Raw genomic sequence first — 8,533 nt, 5'->3', positions numbered from 1 at the left:
CCTGGCTTTCTGCTTAGCTTCTATTGCCCTCTACTATTACTGCTCTGCTTAGCTACTGCCACTATCTGCTATTGCTTCTCTGCTAAGCTGCTACCACCATCTGCTAATTGCTTTTCTACTAAGCTGCTGTTAATATCTTGCAGCTTCTGGTTCTCGGCTTAGCTTCTGTTGCCCTCTACTATTACTGCTCTGCTTAGCTACTGCCACTATCTGCTATTGCTTCTCTGCTAAGCTGCTACCACCATCTGCTAATTGCTTTTCTGCTAAGCTGCTGTTAATATCTTTTGCAGCTTCTGGTTCTCGGCTTAGCTTCTGTTGCCCTCTACTTTTACTGCTCTGCTTAGCTACTGCCACCATCTCCTATAGCTTCTCTGCTAAGCTGCTGCCACCATCTGCTATTGCTTTCCTGCTAAGCTACTGATGCCATCTTCTGCAGCTATCTTCTTTTGCTTCTCTGCTTTAGCTGCTACCGCTTCTGCGCTTAACTGCCACCTTCATCTGCTATTGCTTCTCCATTAAGCTGCTGTTGCTATCTTCTGCAGCTCTTCTCCACTTAGCTGCTGGCACCATCTAGTATTGCTTAGCTTCTGCCTCCATCTGCTGCTGCTTCTCTGCTTAGCTGCTTCTGCTGCCATCTGCTGCTGCTTCTCTGCTTAGCTGCTTCTGCTGCCATCTGCTGCTGCTTCTCTGCTTAGCTGCTTCTGTCATCCTCTGCTTCTGCTTCTCTGCTTAGCTGCTTCTGTCATCCTCTGCTTCTGCTTCTCTGCTTAGCTGCTTCTGCCATCTGCTGCTACTTCTCTGCTTAGCTGCTTCTGCTGTCATCTACTATTGCTTCTCTGCTTAGCTTCTGCCGCCATCTGCTGCTGCTTCTCTGCTTAGCTTCTGCCGCCATCTGCTGCTGCTTCTCTGCTTAGCTGCTTCTGTCATCTGCTATTACTTCTCTGCTTAGCTGCCGCTGCCACCTCCTGTTGCTTCGCTGCTTAGCTTCTGCCATCATCTTCTACTGCCTCTCTGCTTAGCTGCTACTGCTTTCTACTACTGCTTTTCTGCTTAGCTAATTCACCATCTGCTGGTGTTCTTCCACTTAGCTGCCCCAATCATCTGCTATTACTTCTTCATTAAGCTACTATTGCCAGCTGCTCTCGTATCTGCACTAAGATGCTAATGCATCTTAGTAGTGTCATCTACTGCTGTCTCCTTAGTTATTGCTTCTCCGCTTAGCGGATGCCACTTCTCTGCCAAATTGCTGCTGCCATCTTCTTAAGCTATCGACTCCTAGTACTTAGCTGCTGCTCTGTTGCTCATTCTCTGCCAAAGTGCTATAGCCATGTGCTGTAGTATCATCCACTGCTGCTCCTCTACTAAGGGGCTGTTGCCATCTACTGGAGCTGTAAATTGCTCTGCCGAGCTGCTACTGCCACCTGCATTTACTGCTTTACTCTTCCACTGCTAGAGCTGTCATCTGCAGCTGCTACTCTGACTCGCTGCTATCATTTTCTATCCGTCTCTGTGGCTTTTTGTTCCCCTGGAAAGAGTGTTAACAACTTTTTGTGAAACGGCTCCAGGCCAACGTGCCCGGGAGCTAATCAACACATTTTCATCACTTTTAATAGTCAGCACATACCACACTTGGCTAATACTCAGACAGCTGTCAATATCCTGTTCTTACTTTTCCCCCTTCCCCCCAAACCCTCCCTAGGGAAAGGCTTTCAGCCCTCCCTACTAGGCAGGTTATCCTAAACGAATTCCTTTCACCTCCCATTCACTTCTGACATTGATCAGCTAGTTCATTCATATTATCCATGCTGGAGGGGTTGGGATGGAGCTGGAAACTTGTTTCATATACCTTCCAGTTCAAGTGTCCCTGACTCCTTTTACTTAGCATGCTTTACCAGCTTCCTTTCACTTTCACATCCTTCTCTTCCTCCTTTTCTAAGTGACTTTTGCTTCTCTTTCTGCTCAAGCCCTCGTGTTCCTCATTCTCCTCCTTCAATTTGTAGGTTCAAGTCCCCTTCTTTCTTCTTGAATTCTTCTTCAACTGCAAAGGAGTTCTCCTCCTTTAGCTTAAGTACCTTATTGGAAAGTAGTATCAACCTGCTTCTCTCTTTAGAATCAGCTTAAACCCTCATTCCATCATCTACCACTAGTCTACATCATCTCTCCCTCAATATTTACTCCCTTAAGAACTCTGATAAGTAGTATCAGATTAATGGGGTATGCACAATTTCTCAAGAATCCTTAATGCTTGCTGTATAGTCCCTGCTTTTGTCATTGATGCTTCCTTACCATCCCTCACTAACATAATGGAAACTCCTTTATTATAATTCTTATTTCCCTAGAAACCCCTACAATAACTATATATGTATATATGTACATGTGTGTATGTGTGTATATGTGAGTGTGTGTGCATGTGTGCGTATGAACCTGTACTCTTGGGAGTTTTCTTGGGAGGAGAAAAGGACTGAATTACCTTGGAGCTACTCAGATTCCTTTAGCATAAATTCTTTCTCTGCATCCCTGCTATATTTACTTTGAATTTTTCATGTCTCCTCTCTCAATTTTGACCAATCAACAGTCACTTTTGCCATTCCCTTACAATTTGATGCTTTTCTTCTGTTGGACACAGATAAACAAACTTGTTAGTTTTGTTTAATAATAGTGCATATATCTCTGAATGACTAAGGAATAAAGAATGTGACTTTGATGGTAAAAGCTTTGTATCAGTTCAGGGAATCATAATTATTTTTTCGGGAGTCACAGAAGTGCTCCCAGTCATTGAGATTGGTGGAAGACCTGTAGTTTAGTGGTATGTCACTCTGCATGGAAACTGACAAAAGCCAGGAGTAGACTAGTTATGAGAATCTAATAAAATAGCATATGCTTAAAATGCTTTCCAAACTCTTAAACATTATTTAAATGTTAGTTATTATTTCAAGAATCTGTAAGGTCATTTATGGGGTTACTTCCTCTGATTCTGAAGATAACAATTCATCCATGTTTTCCCATGGATCTTTTGTCCACATCCTTCCATTCCTCCTCCACAAGCTGAAATAGAGAAAGGAAACAAAAGATTAACAATAATTAGTATTTAATGGTGCTTTATTTTTAATAAAGCACTTTCATCCCAGCAAACCTGTGAAGTACTTGGTAGATGTCTCATCATCCTTGTTTAACAAATGAAGAAAATGAAACTCAGAAAGGTTAAGTTTTTGCCTGTTGTCACACTGGTAGTAAGTGGAAGAGTTAGGACACACTGTTCTTCCCACTACATATAGTGTCTAGCAGCAGGGGGAAAAATATGATTACCATAACAGGAAAACAATGAACACTGAGTTTTTCAAAGCTCTGTTGTAAAAAAGATTTTAGAATAGTTGTTCATTTCTACTACTTTCTTCTTCTACTCATCTCCCACCTCAAAATATCTCATGGTCATCTCTTCAAAATCTTATAAGGATTTTTGCTTAATGAGAAGAATCATAAGAATGAATTTTATTTGAGCAAATGATTTAATTACCAATGTTACAATCCCATTCTATGTAATTTTATGCTTTTGAATTTTAATGGAATTTCACTTGGTTTACAGAGGATCTTGTTGTACACAAAACCCTGAATTATAAGAACCCAGAATCTTGACATTTATTAGTAGCATTATCCTTGAAATCTATGGCCCTAGTTGTCATGACCTAATAAATTAGTAGCTTGAACTATCAATTACTCTGCTTTATATTTCCTTCTAATTCTTCACTTTTAGCACCATAGTAAATTGTAGGTAAATATATAACAATTTCTAATACTTTTTCCAGAGTAATGAGGCCATTGCTTTGTAAATTGCAGAATGTTACTGAAACATGAATTGTTATTGTTGTGGTAAAACACAATTTTAGGGTAGACAATATTACAGAAGGAAACTAGTTCTAAAGAGAAAGTTATATAAATGTTTCATGACTTTATGGAAGACTTTGAAATTCAAAATTGATCCATATTAAGATTGGTTCCCATACCCTACTTCTCTAGTAAGTACTAGTAATTCTTACTAGTAAGATCCTCCCCTCACTAGCAGATACCCAGCAGATATCTGACTGAAAACTATTTCTCCCCTACTCTCACTTCTGGGGATGGATAGAACTAATAACTATATAAATACTTCTGACTGGAACACCACTTTTCCAATTTGGTAGTCAAATGATTGCCTACTGATTCAGAGATTTATTATTTGTGCTAATAATATGTATTTTAAAACTTCTAACATGGCAGAGAAAAGAAGCCATGTGGAATTGGGACTCATACACTAAAACCAGGGAATCCTAACCTTTTTGTGTCAAAAACCCCTTTTCGATCCTTTCTCAAAATGATGTTTTAAAAATGTATAAAATAAAATATCTAGGAATACAAATCCTCACAATAAGTGAACATTAAGTGATGTTTATCTAGAAAGTAAGCCAGAAAAATGAAAAGGTTCCAAAGTGTTAAAGAGTCAGTCTCCTAGAAATCATTATCCTTTTGTTACTACTGCATTCTCCACAACTCTTCTTTATCTTCCTTATTCATCCTCTCTAGACCTCTTCAAAGATTTTTAAGTTAATATTACAATATAAAAACTTAGCCTTCCACTTCTAATCTCCTAGTAGCTTTGTATTATTCTAAGCTGACAAAAACTACAATTCTCAGCACATTTAGCAACTTAATCCCTATGCCAAGACACCCAATTCAAACTTTGCCCAAATGATTTAGACTGACTTGCTCAAGCCCAGCATTTATTTGGTGTAATACGGAGCTTTATTCCAATTCTAACTTGTAGATAATTCGACAACACTTCTTTATTTGGGGGTAAATATTGATGTACATTTCTAGAAAAATTGTCTCTAATTAAATAAAAGGATCATTTGTTCAAATGGATGTCTTAAACGCTACAAAATGTAGATTTATTCATAAATAAATAAGGAGGTTGAGAAAATGGGAATCTGCCTGCAACTGTTTGAATTTCCCATTATATTTAAGTGTAAAAAGCAGTGTCCTCATACTTGACCAGAGCATGCAAGCTGGGGACAGTAATCATCATTTTCATCAGCCGATATTTATTGAATACTTTCTCTGGGTAGAGTGCTAAACTAGGAGTTAGAGAATGACAGCCCTTCTAGATTTTCATCTAGAAAAGAATCTGACTCTAAAGAACAGAGGATCATAAAATGAGGGAGTCTGCACTTGGACCAGGAGTTCTGAGGTTATGTCCTAATTCCAGCAGTCACTAACGGTGTGATTTTAGGCAAATCCCTCAATCTCCTTGGGCTGCCATCTCCTTATTTGCAAAAAAGGAAATTAATAACACTTCCACTACCATTACTTGAACAGAGGAAATGTTGGAAATGTCTAAAGCTCCTTAGGAGCTTAGTTATAGTGTGAGTTATCAGTATTGAGAGGCAGCATAGAGCAATGTAAGGGGCCCTGAATTTGAAGTTCCAAGTGCTGAGTTCAGCTTTGCTGTTCTTCCTCTGCCATTTACAACCTTTATTATTTTGGACCAGAAGATTAGCTTCTCTAGACCTCAGTTCCCTCATCTGTAAAAATGAAGGGGTAGACTAGAAATGATAACTAAATAACTGCAGATCTAGGAATGTATCATAAACTTCTTGGCGAAGAAGGTTATTCACATTCGTACAACCCATACCATTGTCTTGGCTCTCAATGGAAAGAAGCAGTGTAAAACCTTGGAAAGAGCTCAAGACATTGGTTACAACTCTCCTACTGCTCCTTACTATCCACATGATGCTCAGCAGGTCATTTACTCTCTCTGAGCCACAGTTTCCTCATTTGTCAGATGGGAATAAAAATACTTTTACCTACCTCACAGGGTTGTTGTGAGGGAAGTGCTTTGTAAACTGTGAAGCTGTAGAAACATAAACCATTGTTATTCTGACTATTTCTATTGTATTAGAGTTTTATTATTTTATCATCTACAGTATTATAAGACCTTTACCAGTTTATCTTTATCATGTTTATTATGCTTTTAGTAAATCTAGATTACCTTTAGGATTCTTTTTATTATGCCAGACTGGTTTTAGTATTTTAAGACTGCTTTTTAGTGTTTTAAATCTCGCCATTTTGCTCTTAACACTTTAATATTGCCTTCTTATGTCTTAGTTTTAAAAATGTCCTAAAGACTATTGTCCCTTTAGACTTATGATCTTTGTTTTACTGTCCTAAAACTGCTCTTCATATCTTAAGATTTCCTACAGCGAGTGACTCTGGATTGTTTTAGGCTGTTGTTTTCATTATTAGATTGCTTTTGCTTTTAGTCTAGACTTTAATCTGTGACTTAGAACTTGAAGTTCTTGTGTTGTTTTCCCTATCAAGCTGTTTTGAGTAATCTACTAAAATGTTATCCTCTCATTCCATCTTATTGCCTTCAGTGTTTTCAAATAAAGAATCATTTCTCAAAACCTATGTATGGATTTTTTTGTGAATTTGTCCTAGCTTTAAAGATCAGTAATAGTCTGGGGGTGGAGGGTGGAAATGGGGAAGGATCTCAAACTCACGTTTGTGGGCTGGAGAGGCATGAAAATTCTGTTCTAGTCTATAAAGAAATTATAATGGTACAACTTGGGGTGGGGAGAATGATAATTATAGCTTGCATTTATACAGTGTTTTAAGTTTTACAGAACCTTTACAACTCTCACAAATATTTGGGAGTGCCAAAAAATAAGAATGGGACTTAGTAGATTTGGTAGAGTAAGTTATTATTATATGAATTAAGAGTAATTCATTGAAGAAAAAATATTACAAAAGCAGAGGGAGGGGGGAAAAAGTAGTAAGAGCAAATGAGTCCAGGACAGAAGCAGGAAAGGCCCCGAGTCTCTTCCCCTGCCCAGTGATTTTAATATGAGTGTGCTATTGGTATTTGGTACTACTCTGTGATATGTTTCATGTAGCTGCTAAAACCCTCCACATAATATGTATCTATATTGTAGAATAAATTAAAATTAAAGCTGAAATATCATATCCACTCTATACAGTTTATCTGAATTACATCAGTTGAGCTTGCTCTAAGTTCTCATTCATTGAATAGGCAACTACACATTGACAGGGTTACAGAATCCCTAATAAGAAAATAATCAATCTAACTAAGCATTTTTCTCTGACCCCACACAACCCAAAGACAACACTTCCTTTTGCTGTATTGATTTCTTACAATGAATACATCAACAACTATTATTTCACTAATGCTGAACATCAGTGAAGAATATAGCTCATTTTAGAAATACTAATTTGATAGAAAATCTTTAGGAAATACTTTAATATTTTTTTTGTTGCAAGAAAGAATTGAAAACAAACTAGATGTTCCCTGATGAATGACTAAACAAATTATGGTAGTTAAATGTAATAAAATATTATTGTGCAGTAAGAAATTGAAACTATGACAAATACAGAGAAGCATGGAAAGATTTATATGAACTAATCCAAAGTAAAATGACTAGTAACAAGAAAATAATATATATGGGGGCAGCTAGGTGGTGCAGTGGATAGAGCACCAGCCCTGAAGTTAGAAAGCCCTGAATTCAAATCTGACCTCAGACACCTAACACTTCCCAGCTGTGTGACCTTGAGCAACTCACTTACTTAACCCCAATTGCCTTAGCAAAAAAAAGAAAGAAAAGAAAAGAATATATATGATGATTAACATCACAATAACATCAAAACAAGTGAAACTGAATGATATAAAATTATATTGCATGTGTGTCCCAAAAAAGAAGACATGAAAAGAAATCTTCCTCTATCCCCCCATCCCCATTTCTTTGGAGAGATATGCACTATGAGAATGCAATACCATATACAGTAGCTAGGCTTTTTCCATGTGTTAATTAATTTTGCTAAACATTTTTTCTCTCTTTTAAAAATTCTTTGTTATAAGATACGCCTCTCTGAGAGAGGGAGAGGAGAGGGCTGCATTGGGAAGTGTGTAAAAAACAAGACATAAATAAAAAATTATTTTTAAAAAGAATTGCTGGCCAGGAATAGTGGGACATCTCCCCATTGCCTGTTTTGGGGGAGGTTGAACTTGGTGGACTATGAGTTTAAAGGCTCTGAATTGTAGCAGAGCTAACTGGTGTCTACACCAAGGCCATTATTAAGATGGGTTGTGGGATGGGGAAATGGCCACCAAGCTGCTTAAGGATGGTGAACTAAATCACGTGGAAAACAGAGCAGGTCAAAGCATCAACGTATGGAATTGGGACTAGGCCCATGAGGGGCTATTGTACTTCCTGCCTGGGCAAGATAAGGAGATTGAGTCTCAAAAAGAGAAAATGCTTTGGCCAAAAAAGTCATCAATAAACCACCAATGTGGTAATAAGCATCTGAAAAGTTAATCTAAAACTATGTATATGGAGCCCATCACGACATTACATTTGAAACCCCTCCAGATTAGAAGAATTTGCCAGTGTTTACTCTCCATTAGGATAGTATTTAAAAACCCGAGGTCACTCCATACCCTGATGGAGCATCAGAGTAGGATTTTAATGGAACATTCATTTCTTAA

This window comes from Sarcophilus harrisii, chromosome 1, assembly GCF_902635505.1.
Source record: "Sarcophilus harrisii chromosome 1, mSarHar1.11, whole genome shotgun sequence".
NCBI lineage: Eukaryota > Metazoa > Chordata > Mammalia > Dasyuromorphia > Dasyuridae > Sarcophilus > Sarcophilus harrisii.
The sequence above is the reverse complement of the archived record's forward strand: the minus strand, read 5'-3'. Positions refer to the sequence as shown.